Below are 22,521 nucleotides of genomic sequence, written 5' to 3'. Positions count from 1 at the left end.
AGCCTTGCACATAGTGAACAGGCCCAAAGCCTGAGCAAAAGAACAGAGGTGAGTGACTTCCCCCAGTTTTTGTTTTGTTTTCAACCCTGGCCTTTTTTGGCTAAAGGAAACAGGCTTCTTACAGGTATGGTGGGAGAGTCTTTGGTTCACCTGTTCGTGGCTGTTTGATTATTCTCTTACGGTAAGAGATGCGCAGCAAGGAGAAAGTGGGGGATACCACAGGTAGGTCGGCAAAATGGGGAGACCTCCCTGCAAGGCTGGTTCCCAGGCATACATTACTTTAAAGACAAACACAAACAAAGAACAATATGCTCATAAAATGAGTGGATTTACCAACCATTTTTTTTAATAGGATGAAGTCCCACTCTCCCTTCCCCAACACATTGCCCGCTCCCCCCCAACTATATTTATGATATGACCTTCAGTGACAAGGAAATTTGGGCATTTTAGGAGTTGGCAGGTCACCTTCTAGAATCCTACCCACAGGGTAGTGGGTGTAGGCATCACTTCTCACAACACACAGCACTGGAGAATAAAGGATTAACATAGCTTTGGCCCAGGACCCCCTTGAGAGTGAGGAATTAAAGCATTAAAGAATAAGGCAAGAACCCATGTGCAGTAACAGTCACATCCAGAAACCACAGCCTACCGTCCCAGGTCCTCGGCTCCTGTGGCACTCTAGTTAGGACAGGTGACTTCTTGCACTAACAATCATGAACCTAGCAATCAATCAAGCATTTCCGGCACTGATATATTTATTTGTAAGGGAAGTAATTGGTTTGTGCCCCCTGAGATCCTGGTTTTTCCAAATCCAGCTTCCACAAACTGACCAAGTGGATATCCACTGTGAGGAGGAGTGGAGGGTGGACAGGGTAGGGGACACTCCCTATGTTCTGGAGGCCTGCAGTGTGTGATGACTAGGAGAGGTGAGAGAGAAGAAAAACAGATTTCGAGGGTGAGCAGAGAGTATGTTTTCCATTAGCTTAATATTAAGAGAACTTCGAAGTGTGTTGTTGTGCTCCAGGATAGCAGGTGTCCGGTGTAAAACCACATCCTGTTCTCCTTATACACACCTCAATGCCAAGTGCAGCCAGGGTAGTTGGGACAAGGTCTCCTTTCATGAGCAGCCGGTGGGTAACAGCAATGTGTTGCTCGAGACAGCTCTTACAGTACAGAAAGCATAAATCTATTGTCAGCAGACCTGCAGTGGAGGCACGACCCAGCCTGAGACCATCTAGAGGCATTTCCTCCGCCCCGACCCAACACACAATAACAACCACAAAAGGAACCAGCAAATGCAGGAAAACCAGACTCAGAGACCAAGTGTGTCTACATCTGACTATCCATGTTAAATGAATTCAGAGTACGGAGTAAAATTAACGACAGATTTAGTCCTAGTAGTTTTCAACAAGAAATCTGAGAATCCATTTTTGCACTTGTTCTTGCCTTGGCTGTTTAATAAGTTTGCTTGCTGCCAAGACTGAAATCCTTTTCTTAGGAAACCCATACAACTGAGGTATCTCTGTGACCTCAGCTTAAGGTCCTTAGACATCCTGCATGCAGAGAGTCTAATTTCAAATTCCCTGCCACTTAACCACGCCAGGGAACCCTAAGGTGCTTCGAAAGGCCTCCTGCGAGAACTGCTAACCTACCCAGCTCAGCCATTAGCATGGCTCTCCAACTGGCAAACTCATCCGCACCCTGAGCGGCTGCAGCCACCGGATCACGCAGCAAAGGGCGGCCTCACCCTTGACAGCATCTCTGCATCTGTCTTCACAGCTTGCTTCCTTTCTAAAGATTTACTGTGTTTATTTATTTGAAACACAACAGTGACAGAGAGATCTTCCATCCACTGTGTCACTCCCCAGATGCCCACAACAGCTGAGGCTGAGCCAGGCCAAAGCCAGGAGCCAGGAGCTCCATCTGAGCACCCCATGTGGGTGGCAGGGATCCATGTCCTTGGGTGATTGTCTGGTGTACCCCAGGTGCATTAGCAGGAAGCTGAATCAGAAGCGGCGGCGGGACTCAAACTAGGGACTCCAGTATGGGTTGGGGGAGTCCCAAGAGGCAGCTCTACAATGCCTACTGTTTTTTGATTTTTTTAAATGTTGGTTAAAAAAAAAAAAAACACCTTAGTGCTCCTCCAATCTGTGCCTAATTTCACAGGTGGGGAAACAGGGTCTTGAGAAATCAAGTGACGTGCCAGTGGCTGTACTGACAGTTCATCACCAAGCGAAGATTAAAACCAGTCTCTGACCACTGCTCTCTCCCGGCACATCTACTCCACCCTCTGCTGACCCTGCCTTGGTCCTCACTGCCCAAGAAATGCCACGAAGGAGGCTTCTCCATCTATTCATCCATTCACCTCTCAGCGGAAGGAAGAGCAGCCCAGCCCAGCAGTGTCCAGTGGGGCCTTCCAAAGGTCCCCATGGAATAGGAGGAGGAGGAGGAAGGGTGGGAGTGCAAGTGGGGGGGGGGGGTGGGTGGGCGGGGAGAATCACTATGTTCCTAAATTTGTGTTTATGAAGTTTGTATACCTTAAATAAAATGTTTCTGGGGAAAAGAAAGGACTGAAATAAAAAAAAAAAAAGATTCCAATGAACTGGGTTTCACAACTAGAAAATAGAGCCTGTTCTGCCACCTTGGGGCCCCTGGACTCACTTCCACAGTCCTCCTCCTCTAACTGCTTCCCCTGCAGAATTAGCCCACTAAAGGAAAACAAACCATGTCTCAGCCTGACAAGCCATTCACATAAGCAGACTTTGTGCAGAAGCTGAGGCCGGCCTTGATCTCCCTCCAGGAAGAGGGACAAAGCAAAGCCACATGGGCACCCGGCTTATTCTTGCTGCTTCTTCCACCAAACGTGTTCCTAACCGTCTCCTCGGGAAGTAGAATGGGAGTTCCCACGAGGACTGGAAATGTACATGTGAACAGCCTCCCTAGGGTTTAACTTCCTGCTACGATGCCTTCAATCATTTCATCATGGCCTAGGCCAAGCAAAGTCGTCACAAAGAACGCTTCCAAGGATCAAACTCAAGGAGCAGCTCTGCCTTCCGAGGTTGGGGACTGGGAGGTGCAGCACTGGCTGGGTGCTCTTGCTAACCCCACGCCTCTCATTCTCCCCAGGGGCAAATGGTCTCGGCAGCTGGCTGGGAAGCGGGTGTCTACTTCTGCCCTCTTCTCTGGTGCTCTCAGCAAAGTGCTCTCAGAGCACAGATCTGGGCCCAGCAGCATCACCTGGGAGCTTGTTGGAAGGGCAAATGCTTGGGCCCCACCTCAGACTTACCGAACAAGAAACTAGGGTGGAGGGGGCTATGGGAAGCAACAGTCGCTGTGGCGTGCGTGAGCCCTCCCGGAGATTCTGATGCACAACCAAGTACAATAAGCCCTGCCTCGGTGCGGGTGGGGGAGCCAGAAGCGCTGATGCTCCCAGCAGAGACGCCCAGGTACTGCCCCTTCTGTCTGGGGCCTTCAGTCAAACGTGGGGAACCTCCAGGCGTCCTTCCATGTGGAATTCGTGTGGTCCATCCTCCTTTCGTCTGTCACTGACCAAGACAGGGACAGGCCAGTCTCTATCAAGCATCAGGACAACACCCAAGCCAGCTTATGTCTGGCAGATGGTGTCCTCAGTGCCGCCACACAAGCTGCAGAAAGGAGCCGAGGCCCTCAGCTCAGATGGAGCAAGACCTGGGCTCTTCTCTGCCTCTCTGGACCTTCAGATGTGCCCTTTCTGAATCGGCCTCCTCTAATGCCTTGGGCTCCTTGTAACCTGTTCTGTGCCAGGGAGCGTTCTCAAGACCCTTGGAGCCTCGGAAACGCAACGCGCATTGTAAGGTTGCAAAGCTGCCTAATGGCTGAATAAAATGATGAATCATGTCCAGGTCTCACTAAAAAAACCTGCATCAAATTGGGAATGGTTTTGATTTAGTGTTCGGGGATGGACACTTTACATTTCTGCATACGCTGGGTACCAACTTCTAACAGAGCTCCAGAAGACCAAGTGGATGTCCCTGGAATGTAAGGTCAGGTAATCAAGTTTTTGGTTTCCTCAAGAACATCCCAAAGAATCCTTGACTATTAGCATGCTATTTGCATCTGAAACTAATCACTGGGCATGTAATCCAGGCACACTGTCTGCTAATCAGCAAGTAATACTGCTGATCTCCAAATATGCCGAAACAGCTAAGCACAAGGCATCGCTTCCAACACATTTAATGATGGCTTCAGAGCCCAACTTTTATCAGGTTATTAAAACTCTCTACAGGAGTACACAGATGCGTGCTATTCACTGGAGTGTGTGTGTGTGAGGAAGAGCACCTGAAAGAGTTTGCAGGAAATGGGGTTAAAGATTCATGTATTTTGGATGCAAAAGCTTCTTGAAACCCATGCATATATGGGGTCTTCAAAATTTCATGGAAATGTGTATTATGACAAAACTATGTTGACTTTTGTAAAATTTCTTAACTAAAATAAATGCATCTTCTAATTCCATTATTCCATGAATGTCTGAAGGCACTTTCAGATATGCTTTTCTCTTAAACAGCTGCCTTCAGATAATGGCCCTGTTGTTTCAGAGGGACGTGGCACAAATGCTAGAATGAACTATCCTGTACAGCTGCAGCCTCTCTTGCATCTCGGGTCTTCAAGACAGAGCGACGGCGACTCATGCAATGGCAGGGCTATCCCTGCACCGGTGACCAGCCAAAACCAGAGCACTCTCTTCCAAGCCCTTCCAAGCCTCTCCTCCCCCTCCACGCGGCCAGCCTCTGCACCCGGGAGTACCCAATTCCAGCTCTGAATCCAATTACTGGATTCCAGCCACACAAATAATGTGCCGATGGTCTCGGCTGGAAGCTTCTTTCTCTTAACGGGACAGCAACCCACGGAAATGTCATTTCTAGTCAGAGGCATCTCAGCTCTTGACCCTCTGTTTCCCACAGTTGCCAGCTCCTCCCTGGAGTTCCGTGACTGATCAGAGCATTAGAGAGCAAACAGTAGCCAGGCCTGTGTCTTGAGTTGTGTCAATCTGCGCTGAGACTGTGCCAGGCTTGATCATTGCTAACAGACCTCTTAATTAACCTCCTGATATTGTCAAAATCTCACTGCCTTTTGTTCTAGAAATGAGCGTTTACATGAGCATTTTTTTTCCTTCACGGCGTCTTTCACTGGTGAAAGTTTAACGAAATCATGATACTCATGGAAAGGGTGCGTTCTGCAAAAACGAAAGTAAGAGGGTTTTTTGGTCTTTTTTTTGTTTTTGTTTTCTGAAACTTGCTCCTGGTCCTTGCATTACGGGATATTTCAACGGTGACTTTAACCACATCACTTGCTCATATAAAAACTCTTTTTCCTTCTTTTTGACCAATTTTAAGCTCTCAGAACCTTAATTATCCAAACAGGTGTCTAATTTCACCTTTTAAGAGTTCTCATCCTAGGTCTTCTCTCATAAGGGAGGAGGAGGGGGATGACATCTTTCATGCCCCTTCATCTATCAAAATGTGAAAACTGCAACCCACCAATCTGTCAGGCCTAAACAAAAATTTCTGCAATCTGTGTCTTTAACATAAGCAAAGCATATAATTCAAAAAAAAAAAAAAAAGGCTTGCTTCTCTGAAGAATAACTAAGCCAGAGACATTGTGTTCCATCTTTGTGTTGAAATGCAGATTTCCCACTAAAAGGCAAATCCTTCATTTCAAAAGGTTGAATAGGATGGTACTTAAAAAAAGAATTCCAGCTGGTTAAATTTAGGGTGTTGAAAAAAGTTCACTCCAATAATATTCTCTGGCTCTGGGCCCAAAGTATTTTCACTTGATCGTGTGAATTAGATAAATTTTTATTACACTTTAAGCTTTTGCTGTAGAATGGTGGAACTTGTCTAGGAGACTGGAAGGGCAGCTGCATAAAAAGACAAATTGTCTTAGGACCGTATTTTTGCCTTGTTTGTTTAACCATGTACCTCACTATGCAAAATGTGTGTTCCCAGGATAAATTCCATTCGTTCATTCTTTCATGCATTCATTCAACAAATATTTACCAAGTGCTTACAATGCCCAAAACAAGAGGCCAGCCTCTGTGGGCAGCACACAGAGAACTCAGGCACAGGCCTCCCCACAGGAGCCCTCACAGAACCTGCCTCACTGCAGTGCAGAAGTGTGTCATGAGACAGATGCAGACTGCTATGGAAATTTGAATGAACAGAAATGACGGCTGTTGTGGTGAGGGACTGGCTCCAGGATGCCCAGGGACCCCAGAATCTGAGGATGCTCAGGCCAATTGTACAAAAAGGGCACAGTATTTGCATAGAACCAAGCCATATCTTCCTGTACACATCACATCATCTCTAGATTGCTTATAACACCTAATGCAATGTCAATGCTGTGTAAACAGTTGTTACACCGTGTTGTCTAGGGACCAATGACAAGAGAAGTCTGTACATGTCCAGTGCACATTGCACATGCAATTAAACTAGATGTGTATTTCCAATCCGCAGTTGGTTGGATCCTTGGATGTGGAGCCAGCGGACAAGGCGGGGGCTAACTGCACTTGCATTTGGAAGGGAGGAGAGGCTGTAGGGGAGAGGCAACTCTGAGCTGGACCTGCAGGGCCAAGAGGAAGGACATTCTAGACAAAAGGAAAAAGCCTGGTCAGAAAGAAGCCACGCCCACAGCACCTGCACAGCACAGGCTGCCCACCAGGTAGTGCAGTGCACCTCAATCAGTCCACTGAGGATCCATGGAGTCTCCCACGCTCACAGGTGCAAATGCAACACCTCCCTAAAGCCAGAGGGGCACAGGCAGGTGGACTATTGTGAGACCCGAGGAAAGCTCCTGCGTCCTGGCTTTGATCCCCCTCCTCACTGAAGGGTGGGTGGGCTGCTAACTGCTCTCTGCTGTTTTCTTCCTGGGAGCAGCCCCACGGCCTGGCTGCAGCACGCGTGTGGTTTCAGACACGGCGCTGCCACTTGAGAGACGGGCTTGCCCTTGCTGACACATTGTCGACAAATGACTGTGTAGGAAATGTTGAGATTTTCCTCTCCTGCCTGGGCTCTTCAATCATCAACTTGACCTCCCCACCAAACTTCCCCTCTTTTTCCTCTCCAAGGCCATGGGGAGGGTGGGCGTAACCTTCCCCAGCATTCTGTCCTCATTTGTGGATTTGGGGCTGGGGGAGGGTGCCTGAGGTATTTTCCAGGTTAGCTGGGGGAAGTTTGGAAGCATCAGCTAAGGCAAAGACACCCTTGCCTGGTGAGTCGCACTGCAGTCACCCCAAGGCTGCCTCCATCAGGAAGTGAAGTCCCCATTTTTAAGCCTAACTCTGGTCCTCACCACTTGTTTGGGACTTTCAGTTCCTTCCCTCCCCTCTCTGGTCCGCAGATTGCATCGCACGGGAGATACCTCTCTCTCCTACACCTCTCTCCAAGGCTCCGTGGCCACGCTGGAAGCCAGCCTGGGCAGGCCTGCATGGCTGTGACCCCGCCAGCGATGAGGAGGAAGCTGCAGAGTGTGGAGCAGCGGGGTTCCACCAGCAGGCTTGGAGAGTGAGCCTGTCAGGGGATTTCACCCTCCTGGAGCGCGCCTGGGCTTCAGCAAGGCCTGAAGCCAATGACACGGAAGGTCAGAGAACCAGGAAGAGACTTCCCGCAAGCCCAGGCTAAATGTCAAGGGAAAAGGTCTCCGCGGCCAGTGCCAGAAAAGCCAGCGGCATGGCTCGGCCTCACGCCTGGGCCTGGCACCCACGGCGCATGCAGGACTCCAAGAAAAGGCTCCGTGGTCCCGGCCTGAGTTCCTGGAAAGCCGTTTCCATAACTCGAATCACACCAACAAACTGACCCATCTCCAGAGCGCGTGCCTCGCCCTTCCAGACCCACGGAAAATCCAGCAGGGCTTCCAACATTTTACCTTTTAAGAGCGCCCTGCTCTCCCGCCCTCCTCTCTGTCAAGTAGCTAATGATCTGTAAACAAACACTTTAAATTCAGTGGGGGAGCTGAACCCCGTGGTGAAACCTTTTGAAAAGTTAACAATCTTTGGGTAATGTGAAAAATCACCCTCTAATTTATCAGTTTCCATTGATGAGATTTTTGTGTGTCTTGGGCCTTCTCAAGGTGAGGTTCAACTGCAGCCGGATGCCTCTGTGCTGGGAAGGACAAACGACTAAATAAAAAAAAGGAGGCCCTAAGCACACTTCTGTCACTCAGCGTCCAGGCTCACCGGAAGTTGTTCCCAGAAAATATTCATGCCTCCCTCCTTCCTCCCTCCCAGGTAGAGGAAGTGGATGGAAAGCCACAACCCAGCCGTCCACAGCACCAGCCTTGCAACCCACACCTGAGTGTCTCCCAGACTCAGTATCAGGTGCCCGAGGAGCCCTTGCAACTGGGAGTGGGGGAGGCACTTGGGCTGTGAAGATGGAGCCCCAGGAGTGACCAGGCGCCTGGCAAACGTTGATTCTGATAACACCTGCCAGGGCAGAGAAGGCTCGTCTATCAAAGCCAACAGAACACGAAACTCCCACATTACTCTGAAGAGGCCACCCCTGGCCGTTTTATCTATGTCAGCTCACAACAAACAGTAACGCAGGCCTCTCTATCGCCATCGTGATCCGCCTTGAGACAACACAAGGAGCAGCTAAGGAAAATCAAGCACGGCAGTTCTAGAGGACACTCGATGCTTGTGTTCTGGGCCGTGGTGCCAGGGGGGCGAGGGAGAGGGACACAGGCCACACAGACAGCTGGAGCCCTTTCTGGTCCTGCCGCCCGCAACGGACCATGGCGAAGGGGCCAGGAGCACAGCAGCCCCAGGCAGGCTCCGGCCCAGGGCTCACCCGTCTTGAGGAAGGGGATCCTGGCCGGGGTGGTAGGCGTGAGCTCCTCGCCCTGTGCCACAGGAGAGCGTCTTCCTTTCCTTGCCTGGAGGGGATGGAAGGATGCAGGGCACAGGGCTGGACCCCAGCATCCGGCCTGCCTCTGGTGTCCGGCTGTGGACACTGCTCCTTACCACTCACCTCAGAAGCCCCCGAGTGGGGTCCGGCCCAGTGCGTGGTCTGCACTTGCGGCCACTTCCAGGCAACCACTTGCCCTTCTGCAACCATCCTGGAGGAGAGGGTATGTGGAGAGAGGGAGGCACAACCCATGGGGCTCAGATTCAAATATTCCTGGCCAAGAGATGCAATTTGTAAAAAGTTTCACTTATTTATTTGAAAGGCAGAGAGAGAGAGAGAGAGAGAGAGAGAGATCTTCCATCTGCTGGTTCACTCCCTCCGATGCCTACAACAGCTGGGGCTGGGCCAGGCTGCAGTCAGGAGCCTAGAACTCAATCCAGGTTTCCTGCATGGGTGACAGGGACCCAACACTGAACCATCACTGCTGCCTCCCAGGGCGCACATCAGCAGAAAGCTAGAATAGAAAGCAGAGCCAGGACTCGAACCCAGGCACTCCCCTATGGAACCAAGCAAGGTCTTCACTGCCACACCAAACACGCGGCCCTGGCCCAGAGATTCTCAGAGTCAGAACTGGCCACTCTCCAGAAATGAAACCTATCCCGTCCTGTGGCTAACACAGAACTGCTCAGAAATTACCAGGACTAATTTAAGGCTTCAAAGCTCTCAAAAAATGAAAATGGTCTAGCAGGTCAGGCTCTGACATCTCTTCAGGAACAAAACTAGGCTGCCCTCTCGCCTGAGGTGAGCCGAGACAAGGAGGGGGCCGGAGCTGTGTGGAGGGCTCGTCCTTCTTTCGGAAGCAGGCCTCTGCCCCGGGCAGGCGGCCATCGCTCCCGTCCCACTGTCCCTCGGCACCTCCCGCCTCCCAGGCGCACAGCAGCCCCGACCTCTCTGACAGAGTCCCGCAGAACAAAAGCCAGGCCTGCTTTCTGGGCTGCACGGTGATTTTCCTGGCTTTTATTCCAGCTCCTAATCCTCCCTTTTCCACCGCTGACTGATCCAGGAAGAATCTGTCCCTTGGACAAAAAGGAGATGCCCACAGGCCCACTCCGCGCTCACCCGAGAGGCCCGATGTGGCCGTGGGGTGTGGAGCTGCCGGCTGCCCCCAGCGGGACTAGGTCTGGTGACTCAACAGCAGAGACAGCGCCTCTGTTCCCGTGCCTCAAGCCCGGCCTGCACCATCACCACGACCTCCCGCCCCCCTGGACAGACAGGTCCTCTTGGGAAGCTGGCCCGTGGAGAAACAAGCCTCTCTGGGCAAAGGGGCCAGGCTCCCTGGGCGTGGTGGTGGTGGTGGGGAGGGCCAGTCAGGGGACCCCACGGTGTCAACTTTTTGCTTCCAACCTCTCTGGGCTGGCCTGGGAAATGACGCCCCAGAGGTGCAGCATCCCCAGCCTCACGGTCCCGGATGCAAAGCGGATCTGAGGCCACCAATGTCTCAGTGTCTCAGGTCTACCAGGAATGCGGAAGGTCTCCAGTCTCCCCTAACAAGCCCCTCAGGCTGAAATCCTTTTGCTTCCAGAGCCTCCACCTTCGACTGCTGGGAAGAAAGCCCCCACCCCCACCACCCCGTCCCTGCCCATAGATCTCCGTGCCGTGGCACTCAAACCCTGTCAGGTGGAGGGGAGCGTGGACAGCAGGGCTGACATGGTTTCAAAGGGGCCGGCCAGGCAAGAACCATCCTGTACTCCTGCCCGGCTCTAACGCAATAAATGTCTTTTATCAACGTAATTCAAGGCAAGGAGTCAAGGGTCTGTCACCATCTTAAAGAGGCTTATTACATGGCCACAAAAATCTGCCTCAGGCTCAAACCTGGCATGTAAGGTATCAGCGTGGGACAGGTTCTTTTGATTTGATTTTATTTTCTTACAAAATCTGAAAATGAAACGCTTCTGTCCCTCCCTTCCACCAACCGTTGTTTGATTTATGGAGAGGAGGAAAGAAATCTGAAGTTGACAGGTTGGGACAACTCCACTCAGCTTTCTCACTCAAAAGCTGCTTTTGTTAAATCATACTTTGCATTTAAGGCCTGCGGCTCTTGGCCGATTCTGGCAGCTGCTCCAGCACAGAGCAGGCTGTGGACTTCCCCGGGCCCAAGCCCCACTGGGATGACTGCTCCCTCTGCACCAAAGGTGGCCAGGGCTGGGGCCAGTAAGGCCACAAAGGACATGCGTGCCCCTGGCTCTCCATGCAACCCGTGTGCATCTACCACAGTTCCCCAGCTGAAGTTCAGGCCCTCTGAGCCTTAGGAGAACTCAGATTGCCTAGCACCGTGTTAGACAAACAAGAGCCCGTCAATAAAAACTCACAAGTCAAGGGCTGTGCAGTGGACTTTTCTTCCTGTTGGAGAGCTGTGCCGAATGACCTACTGGAAGGACAGGGCCATGGAGCCAGCGGTGCCCAGGGAAAACCTTCCCTTTCCCAAGTCATCCAGGTCTGCCTGGTAAATGATTCACTAACCAAGGAGCCTCTGGGTCAGCCTTGAACCAGATGATTACAGCCTCTTGGAAGTGGCTGCTGGTCCACGGTTCACTGTACTATTTTGGCAATCTGTAATTGTATATTTACTCAATGGTTGTTATAGACAATCAGGTTAATCATTCACTTTCCAAATGCTGTGCAATTACTGTTAGAAGAGCTACAATGGATGTCAGATTTCCTTAAGTCTTCTGATGAATTGTTACAATTACTAGTCGGGGTCCCGTTCCTCTTCCCCTCTTGACTTTTTAAGCAATCATTCCTTTTCCTTTATTCTCATCCCCCACCTGCACCCCCAGCTTTCTACTCCGAAAGAAAGAACATTGTGACGACCATTCATTCATATAATGGTTTGCTCCATTCGAAGGGCATTATAATCAGGCCAGGACTCTGGGCATGGAAGGTGCAGTCAAAGTTGGCTGGATGCCCCTGTCTGCCTCAGCTGCAGGGGGAGCACTTGCAGCAACCTACACCTGGTAGTCCAAGTTGCACCAGATCCCAGCTGAGCCACAGCCCAGATAAGAAGGAATGCAAAGCCCCCACATGCTCTGGGAGGCTGGGGGATCCCAGCCAAATGACCTGCAGGGGTCCTGGAGTGGGAAACCATGGCCATGGACTTGCAGGACCTCCACCCCTACACACACACCAGCACGGCTCTGCATGGGATATGCTGCAAGATGTGGGAAGAGAAACAAATACAGAAAAAGCAAAGACATTCAGAACTCGGGGCCTCACTTATGTCTCCCAAGAGTTAAACCGAGTCCTTCACGCCTCTGTTTTGTGGTTTTCACACGCTACACTTCACCCACCACAAGCATATAAACATGCTCTCAAGGATCAAAGTAATTTCAACATCCCCCCACCCCCAATAAGGCAGTGTGATCAACTGACCCAGGTCACCACGGGCTGCAAGTGAGTCCCCCAGGCACCAGTTGGAGGAGTCTCTAAGAAAGGACAGTGAAGAAGTGGGGACAAGGCTAATTGTGGCTGGCCCCTAGCTAAGAGCAACTGTGGCAGGGACACTGTTTCTTCTCCATTTTGATGCATTATGAGTATTTTAAAGTTTCCTGGGGAGCCAGTGTTGTGCCACAGTGAGTTAAGCCGCCACATGCAATGCTGGTATACCATATCGGGGCACTGGTTTGAGTCCTGGCTGCTGAGCTTCTGATCCAGATCCCTGTGCACGCACCAGGGAAGGCAGTGGAGGATGGCCTAAGTATTTGGACCCATGCCACCCACCCACGTGGAAGGCACTGATGGAGATCTAGGCTCCTGGCTTCAGCCTGGCCCAGCTGTTGTGGTCATTTGGGAAGTGAACTAGCAGATGGAAGATTCTCATTCTCATCTCTCTCTCTCCTGTAGCTTCCGCACACACAACCCAGAGCCCTGCCATCTCCAATACCTTTTTATAGATGAGATTACTTTTCTTTAAAAAGTTTTTTTGATCTTATGTATTGGAAAGGTAGAGGGACAGAGCCAGCCAGCCAGAGATCTCCCATCCGTTGATTCACTCCTCAAATCCCCACCAGCTGGGCCAGGCTGAAGCCAGGAGACAGGAACTCCATCCAGGGTTCCCACATGGGTGGCAGGAACCCAGCTACTGGAGCCATCATCACCTGCTATCTCCCAGGGAGTGCGTTAGCAAGACGCTGGAATAAGGAGTGGAGCTCTACCTCAAACCCAAGCACACCGATACAGGGGATGCAGGGGTTCCAGGTAGCTTTTTAACTGTTGCACCAAAAGCCCAGACACTGAATACCTCTTATATCCTCGTGGGACAGACAGTCTTTGGACTAGCACAGTGTCCAGGACTGGTAAGAGCCCTGCCCGCCCTCTGAGAAAACCCTCCTCATCAGGTGGTCCTACAGGCATTCTCACACTCGTGAACCCTATCTAGATACGGAGACCTTAGAACCTCTGCCTGGTTCTCATCCAGAGTCAAAAAAAAAAAAAAAAAAAAGATGGGGATGGACGTCTGTCACTTTCAGAGGTGGCATTCAGCTCCTCAGAGAGACAGATCTCTTAAACTGGAGCTTTTCTATGAGTTTAGTACATTTGGGACCATTCTATCTGGGAGCCGAGTTTGGCTGGAAATTTCTGGGTTGTTTTTCAGGTTGTGGTTTCTTTTCCTCCATGCAAAAAGAAACTGGAGCTGAATTTCTGTTTCCTGTTCGTGGAGCGGACAGAAGGAGGGTGTGCAGTGGAGGTGGTGTGTGGGGAGGAGGCTGAGAGATGGAGCAGAGCCGAGAATATCCGGAACTGGAGAAAAGTGAGAAACGGAGCTTTTTCTTGGCTTCCAAACAGTTGTAATTTCTACTGCCATTGCTTAGTTCCTGGGCACCAGGCTCGGAGAGTGGGAAAGGGGCATGTGACAACTTCACCACAAATCAGGATTTGGCATTTACATGCACAGGAAGCAAGAAGAATAGAGGGACTGCTTATTTATAGACTTGCAGATGAATTGAATGAGATAACCAAAATGCACTTCTCGTGTATCTGAAGGAGCAATTCCATTTTCAGAGTTGGAAAGTTCCCCATAATTGAGTATCGCCCGACCCCAGCAGCATACTGCATCCCAAGGTTAAGACGAGCTTCCTAAAAGCAGGCCGAAGGCTGCGGCTTCAGCTGTAGCTCAGAAATTCTACTTTGAAGGACAGGTTGGGACTACACTACATTTAACTGGATTCAGTTCATCTGATTATACAGTGCCTTGCTTTCTGGAATATGTAATCATCTCTTTCTGATGACATTTTAAATATCCAACTAGACAAATAATTGCAGCAATAATTGATAGCAGAGTCAGGCTGGAAGATCATTGATTGGCAGAGTCCCCACCGAAACAAATCTTCTTTCTTTCAAACATTACAGGAATGATGCTTAAATCTAACTTTTGCTGATAAATGCTCAGAATCTGATTTACTGATAAAGGCACCGCAAGGAAACCTGCAGCTCACCCTGTGATTACTTTGTGAGATGTTTGAGAAGAATCAGGCAGCGTGATTTATATTATTTTATTTCCCATGAATAATTGCCAGGATAGTGCGGGGAGCTCAGAGAGAATCAATACAGGCAAGAGTATGCTGCTGCTTCGTGAACAAGACCGGCCGGCCGGCCTTCAGGGTGCCCAGCACTGACCCCTCTAACTCGTACGTGGGGGCAGAGAGGTGGTCTTCCCAGAGGGAACACCCAGAAAAGATGACAGGGAAACGATGGCTCCACACAGGCCTTCAAGCATTGCTTTAATCAATCCCCTGAAGCAGGACTCAAAACCCCCTGCCCTGTGCAGACAGCGTGGGCCAGGGTCAGGAGGCCTAAGTCCAGGCAAGTCCAGGTGACCTCAGGCTGGCCCAGGGTACTGCTGCAGTTCCCTTAGTCCCGTCTGTCCCTCCCTCCAAGGAAAGACCCAGCGAGGTGGATGTCTCCGCTGCGTGCTTTGATTGTAACACTGGAGTTGGGGCCCTGCGTTGGACAATTCAGGCCCCGTGGAACGCTGCAGTGGTCAGAAATAACTCACAGAGGACGCTCGTCTCCAGGAAACACGGGATGAATGAGCTGGCGTATTAGCAGCGAGAGTACAGTCAGGAAAGCCTCAAAGAGAAGGTTCCGAACGCTTCGGCCGGCAACGAAGGAGGCATTCGGGGATGCGCTCTGAGCCCCTTGCCCGAGCACTGCCGTGAGGGCTTTTTTCGTTCTCTCTCCTATTTCCTTTTCTTCTTGTTCCTCTTTCTTTTTCTTTCTGGGTTGCTTCCCCTCCACCCCTCCCACCCCCTTGAAACTGAACCCTCACGAGCGCGCTGGTGGCACGGCTGCTGCTCGGAGCCAGAAGCTTGTTACACGTGACGAGGATCTGCACGGTGACACTGCCCGCGTGCGAGGGGCTTGTCGAACAGCAGAGCGCCTCCATTAATTAGAAGGCCCTCGGATTTGCTGCAAACGCAGGTCACTATCGACAGCTCATGCTTTCGGTGTCTCGCCTGTGACAGTTGTCAAGGCGCCCTTCCAGGAGCTGGCAGGGTTGTCCAGACTGCGACAGTGTCAGCGGAGCCAGTCACCGCGGCCGCTGCGCGGGAAGTCACAGCAAGGTCCGTCCGCTTCTCCCCGGCCAAGAGGCCTGATGAAATCTGCACTCCCGTTCCGCTAGGGACAGCTCAAGTTTCTCTCTTCCCCTGTTCTTCTCCTTCCCACCTCTCCTTCCATCCTCTCCTCCCAGCTCCCACCTTCCCTCCTCCAGCCCCCAGGGGCCGGGGCTACTGGAAACCAGAAAGGGAAGTGAGTTCCACAGATACAGCAGGTTGCCTGGTATTGAAATAGCAGTGAGGGTGGAACAGAAACTCCCTCCCCCACTCCTCTTAAAAAATATTTCCTATTATTTTGTGCCGGTCAGCAGTTGCACCTGGTGAGCTGAGGTCAAGTCTATACTTCCAGCATGGTGCACTTGTTTTTCTTAAGTGAAGGCGTACATTGGTGGGGGGGGGGGGGGGGGGAGCACAGGGGTCTGAGGTTTCCAGCCCTCACCACCACTGCAACATCTCCACGTGCTAGGAATTCTCACCTGGGAACAGGTCGTCATGGGACATTTGCTCTGGGGTGGGGTGCTGTGTGTCCAGGACCATGGGGTACTCGTGTGCTCTATATTTCATCTGGTTCAAGCCAAAAAAGAAATCCCGTGCTGCACTTGCCTAGGACTTGACCAAGAGCAAGATAGACTAATATTTAAATCAAAATAGGAACTATGAAAACTACTTGCTGGGGCCGGAGCTGTAGCGCGAGTAAAGCTGCCACCTGCGGTGCCAGAATCCCATATGGGCACTGGTTCTAGTCCCGGCTGCTCCACTTCCAATCCAGCTCTCTGCTGTGGCCTGGGATAGCAGCAGAAGATGGCCCAAGTCCTTGGGCCCTTCATCCACGTAGGAGATCTGGAAGAAGCTTCTGGCTCCTGGCTTTGGATCCACGCAGCTCCGGCCGTTGCAGCCATATGGGGAGTGAACCAGCGGATCGAAGACCTCTCTCTCTCTCCCTCTCGTTGCCTCTCCTTCTCTCTGTAACTGTGACTTTCAAGTAAAATAAAATAAATCTTAAAAAAAAAAAAAAAAGAAAAGAAAACTACTTGCCATCGCCACCACCGAGGCATGGCCCGGGGAGAACAAACTGTCCCTTGCAACCACAGTTCCAAGCTGACTCATCTCATCACAGGCCAGAACCCAATTCCCTAAGCAGGCCCCTTTTTCCTTGAGGTCCCTGCAAACAAGAGAGTGGGCAGAAGGTAATGGCAGTCTGGCCTTACAGTTGCTAGCTTACGACATGCAACAGGATGGGGTTGGGTAGATGTCATAAGCCAGACCATGCATGCACACAAACCCAGAATGCACTATGACGCAGCGTGAAACAAGAGGACTCCAGAGAGGCCCGAGCCTCCTTGCTGCTATGAGCCTGGTCAGCTGCTTCCAGAAAGCAGGCCCAGGAAAGTCTTCTAGGCTGAGGGGAAAACAGGATTGCACGAGCCAGATCTCCAAATCTTTTAGGTCCTGTGTGTAAAGGAAAAATAAACCTAGATCTGAAAAATAACATGAAATGTGGCAAAACCCAATCAAGTCATTTAAGAAAAACCCTCCATGCCACGTCACAAAGCTACCGACTCCTAGGTTCCTCAGAAGCTGCCCCAGCAACCTAGATATGGGAAACAATGCTTGCTATTCTGGGTGAGAAGTTAAGCGCCTTTCACTGGGACCGGCAGGCATAGGCTATAAATACCAGCAATGCCCCCTGTGAACAATGGGCTGAGCTCATCCCAGAAGGACAGGGTTTCCCTAAGGTTACACTGCAATTCCAGGCCCCTCAGATCGATCCTTCACCAAGTAGGTGGCTTTGTCTGCTTTTGGAAACACATCCTGCCACGTCTGACTCCCATGTTCGACATGAAGGTTGGGGAATGAGACTGCACATTTTAGTGTCTCTCTCCCTAACTTTCTTTCTCCAACATTCTGCTTTGGTTCTCTTTTCTCCCAACCACAAGAAGAAGAAAAAAAAGATTTTGTTAGTATAGTTAAGGATCTATTTCCACATCCAGCCAAAATCACAAAGACCCCTGCCCTGTCAGCAGGTCAAGAGTAGACAAGCTGTTCTTCACTCAGAAATGGATTTGACTAAAAAAGTGTTGAGGGCCAAGACGCCCCAAGCAGCCTGGTACTGGTGCTTTGAGGATCACTGCTCTGTGGGTAGACCTCATCTCATTTCCTGAGAAGACTTCTGATTTGTTCTCTTCCCCACACATCAAGTCGAGACACCAATCGCAGCTCCACTAGCCCACTCTGCCCCACCTCCAATTTGGCACCCATGCCTCCTCCTCACACATTGAGAGAGAAGGGGTGGCCAAATTGTGAGAGTTCCTTTCAGGCACATATGTGTAGTTAAGTACTGACGTAAGCGAGAAATTCAAGAAACCCATACTTAAGACACACACACACACACACACACACACACACACTTTAAGAGAGAATTTCTAAGACTTACCCATCTAAGATATTGAAAGAAAATGGGTACATCAAATCTAGACTTGGGAAACTCAAAGCTAAGGCAAATGTCTCTCCTATCACCTACCTCCTCTGTTCAGACATCTGGGAGCTTGTGAGCAGCGAGTTTTCCCTGTTTTGACCAGTTATTTCCCACAGAGCAGCAGAGGGAAAGGCAGCACGACATCCCTAAGTGCATGAAGTGCTAACCTTTTGCCACATAATGATTTACTTCGTATATTTTGTCTTTAATCAAAGAAAGTGTAAGATAATTTGGTATCCCATAAAACTGCCTAACCTATATTTTGCAAGTCAATTAGCCAAGCTCTTGGCACTAATGTCTGCACCCCACAATGGCACACACCGAGCGCCTGGGGAGAACCCTCCACAGGGGAGCAGTGCAGTGGGCAGTCGCTCTTGCGTCATCTCTGTCGTCTCCTCGAATGGAGATTATCTTCCCTTGGGATTCTTCTAGAGCATGAATAATAGAACACACTAATCCCCAGTAGATGGTAAAAATGAATGCAGAATCAGATTAAGGAAAAACTAAACGATGCCCTTATGAAACCTAGAGCAAAACCAAAAAAGGCATGGAATAGAGGTCTTAGCCCATCCCTCTTATGCTAGTCCCATTCTCTGGCAACCAAGGCAGCCGTTCGTGAGGGCATTCAAGTAACTGTTTCTCACTCTCTTATTTATGAGCAAGGGGACATTAAAACAAGAGGCCTGGCTTGAACCTGTTGACTTTCCCTACAACCAGCCTATCTAAGGAAGCTGCAGGAAGGTGAAGAGTGGAGATGGACAAACTTATTGTGGGCAATCTGGGTAAGAATTTGGTCTACACCCAGAAGGAGGAATGTGAACAGGTGGCACAACTGTGAAACCCAGTGGCTGACACTCCTGGCCTCTCACATCTCCTGGCTCCATTTCCTCAGCTCTAGAATCGATCCCCCTAAGTAAGTCTGGGCGAGCATGAGGAATACTTAGATGTCAAACTCCTAGACAGAGCTCTCTTTCTGCCTTTACATTTTTTTTTAAAGGAAGATTAATTTATTTATTTGAAAGGCAGACTGACAGAATTGTCCAGTTGCTGGTTTACTCCCCAAATGGCCACAACAGCCAGATCTGGGCCAGGCCAAAGCCAGGAGGTCAGAACTCCATCTGGGTGTCCCACATGGGTGACAGGAGCCCAAATACGTGGGCCATCCTCCACTGCTTCCCAGGAGGCACACTAGCAGGAAGCTGGACATGATGTGGGCCAGCTGGGACTCAAACCGGCACTCTGATATGGGATGCAGAATTGCAAGTGGCGGCTTAATGCCCTGCACCACAATGCCAGCCCCTGCCATTACTTTTGACCTTGGTTTTAAAAACACAGTAATAATACTTACAGTCATTCTCACTATGCAGAAATAATAATATCATCCTGGAAGAGTTTATCTCATTGGCTGTTAAAAGACAGCGTCTCTTTCCTTCTAGGAACTTGAGCAGTAAATAGGACTATCTCATCAAAGTTTGCAAAGGATACCTGAGTTATGATTTTTAACAGAACAATTTCTCGACAAGTCAGTGGATGAGAGGGGGTGACTGTCTCTTTGGTGTGTTGGGAAACGCCACAGCGTTCTTCCTGATTCTTGTCCTCTGTCCTTGGCAATCCAGTTATGATTTGACAGCATTTAAAGATGACAGTACTTGAGGTAATAGGACAATGCCATAACGGGATTACAGCAAATGTGAAAGAAAGGACACACGTAGGTACTGTCATTTAGGTAATGTCATCTACGATCAGTTTTTGTTTCCTTTTTTGCTGACACAGAAGTCAGTATCACTTATACAATTCATTGCAAACCCTGTTAGGGCTGTGAATAGTTTGCTTCTCCAACGAAACGAAACACTTACTATAGAGCAGGGAACTCAGTGAAACTTTCTGCTGTCAGTTGATGTAAAAATAACAAAAAGACCTCAAATCAATAGCCAAAGATTCAAAAATAGCCTGAAGTATACCCAAAATGAAATTATCAAGAAAGAAAGAAAACACTGCTGCTGGCCACACACAACAGGTAGCCAAGGTCTCTGAAAGATATCTTGGGCCCCAGTGAGACTGCTGCCATGCAGAGTTTGGGCAGATAAAATAGAAACATCTAACTAAATAGAACAGGGGCAACGAGACAGCACTAGCCTACCTGCCGCAGGGCTTTGTCAGTCCCCTATGTTAGGTCTCGTTCTACCTCCTATATGTCAGTTTGCCCACAGCACACCCAAATCCGTATACTGTAAGCCTTTGGAACCCAGTTCTAATCTACTTTCTAACCAATTTCTGCCACTGGAAGTTGTCTCCAAAGCCACCAGGTCTTCTGGAAGCCACTATTCCTCTGTAGTGAACACATGGCCGCCCTGCCGTCATTAAAACAGCCTTCTCATTGTCCAGGACAAGGAGCCAGGCTATGCCACGTTGAACAACTACAGTATGAATGACCAACACCAGTGTCAAAAGAAAATTCTGGCTGGAAAAGGAAGTACCAGGAAGGAAACTGGAAAAAATGTTGACGTTTCACACCCTGAAGAGTCCAGCTCTCTCTAGAACATGCTGGGTCCCTCAGAACCCTGCTTGCCATGTTCTCCAGCTAATCTCCTGGTCCCCAGACCCTCTTTCCTTTCCAACTGCCAACTCACTATCTGGTTTATTGACCCCACCCAAAAAGTTCATTCAAATTCAGGCACATTTAATAACCTCCAAAAATAGGGAGGTGCTACTAACAGAGTCCATAAGGAAACGAATTTTGGTGGCTGCTTTGTTTCATCACAGGCCACCTGAATAGTAAGTGTCATCAGGAAGACCATGTCTGTGCCATGAACAATCCTCCAGGCATGGATGCACTGGAGGAGGTGGACAGGGGGCCAGCATAGACCTGATGGGCTCTCTCCTCTCGACTTCACTCCTGCCCACTCCACAGCATCAACAGATGCCAAATGAAAGCTTTCCAAGATCCGGCTTGCCTCTGCATTAGTGACACACCCACGTGCTAGTGCCCTACAGTGTTTAGTTCAGGTTCACTTGTGAAAGGAACACCTGGCCATCAATCACATCTACCTCCAGAACTCGGAACTCAGCGCGAGGACATTACACAGCCTCTCTACAACACACAGCCTTCAGCTTGGGGCTCCTAGAATGCTGCCTTAAGCAAATGAGCATTTCAACAACTCCCCTCATTCTCCAGAATGAGGTCCAACTCCTTAAGCCGTAAGTCCAGAGTTCCAGCAAAAGATCTCTGAATTTCTATTCCAGTCTTAGGCCCCTCTACCTACAACAAAAATATTCTGCTCAAGTGAAAAAAAAAAATCTCATTTCCTTTCTGGCTTTTCTTCTTCCTCTCTCACTTCCTGGATCCTGTTCATGCTCCAGGGCTTTGTGGAAGGTCTTCCTTGGCAAGAAGAATCACCCTCAACCTTCTCCAGCTTCACAGAGCCCTCACACTGCACAGTGCACCTAACCGTGGGTCTGGGCCTTACATGGCTAGGTACCTTTCTAGTCTTTGGTTAATTCTAAGTCTTCTCAATGCACTCTCAAGTGCAGGGACTCTGTCTTCTACTTGTTTTCATTTATTCCAAAGTACCCAGCACACATGTGACATATGATATTCAGAAATCCTAAAGAATTTAACAAATAGTGGTTAAATGGTTGATTTACCTTCCTAAAAGGGAAGTTATTTTTCCAAGTATCACTTATATTCGAAATGGTAATTTTAACCTTCTCAGTACCCACAAACAGTTCCTTCTGATATCTGCTTGAACTTCCAGATTAAAAAAAAAAAAAAGGCATGTGGCAGTAACATGTTATGCTACACCAAGATTAGCATTAATACCCACCCTCTCCACCCCCTGCAGAAGAGCAAATGTGAAGTTCATGCACCAGGTCGATCAAGTCTGACTGTCAGAGCTACCACAATCTGCCACTACCTTCAAAGTTGGCTGTGTAGCTCGGTAGCTGTGTTTCAGCCATGGTCATCTGTGAAGCCAGGCTCAGCATGAGGACATCCTGAATGCAAAAAGCTAAGTTCTTAAAAAATCTATTTTTAACACTCTTAAATCCAGCACCACTAAAAAGAATTCCATTTGGTTGCCAAGGAGCAGCTAACATAGACATCTTGGCCTCCGTGAGCTATTGGGTGTGGTAAAGGGAAATCCTACAAGCTAGTTTAGCTACTATTTGAAATGTTACCTACGATTCTCAGATGGGGTTGGCTGTTGTATCAAAGCACCCCAGGCATCCTCCTTCCACCCAGAGCACCAAGACCTCAAGTGAGGTGTGTGGCCAAGTGAGTCCCAACACTGCACGCACAGGGTCAACACCCACATCTACGCAGCCCTCAGCACCACAGAGTTCAGAAAAGCACTCCACATGAGTCTGCCAAATCAATGAGTTCAGATCTCCCATTTGTGCTGTGGAGAAGACAGGTGTTACAAATAAACAGCTCCCACCTTACAGGGCACTCACCCGACCGTCACACAGTGAGGGTCCCCACCCAAGGAGATTATCAGAGATCAGGACTGAGTTGCGTACCCTTCTTTTTATTTTCTGACCCCACTGGAATCCCATG

General features: G+C 49.7%; 1 protein-coding gene across 10 annotated transcripts in view; it reads right to left on the bottom strand.

Annotated features, from left to right (window-relative positions):
- Positions 1–22,521, bottom strand: part of BCL11A (BCL11 transcription factor A) — a 98,964-nt gene that overhangs the window by 16,249 nt on the left and 60,194 nt on the right. The gene's annotated exons all lie outside the window — the stretch shown is intronic.

Source organism: Oryctolagus cuniculus, chromosome 2 (genome assembly GCF_964237555.1).
Source record: "Oryctolagus cuniculus chromosome 2, mOryCun1.1, whole genome shotgun sequence".
NCBI classification, from domain to species: Eukaryota; Metazoa; Chordata; class Mammalia; order Lagomorpha; family Leporidae; genus Oryctolagus; species Oryctolagus cuniculus.
This window is presented reverse-complemented; position numbering and strand designations above follow the sequence as displayed.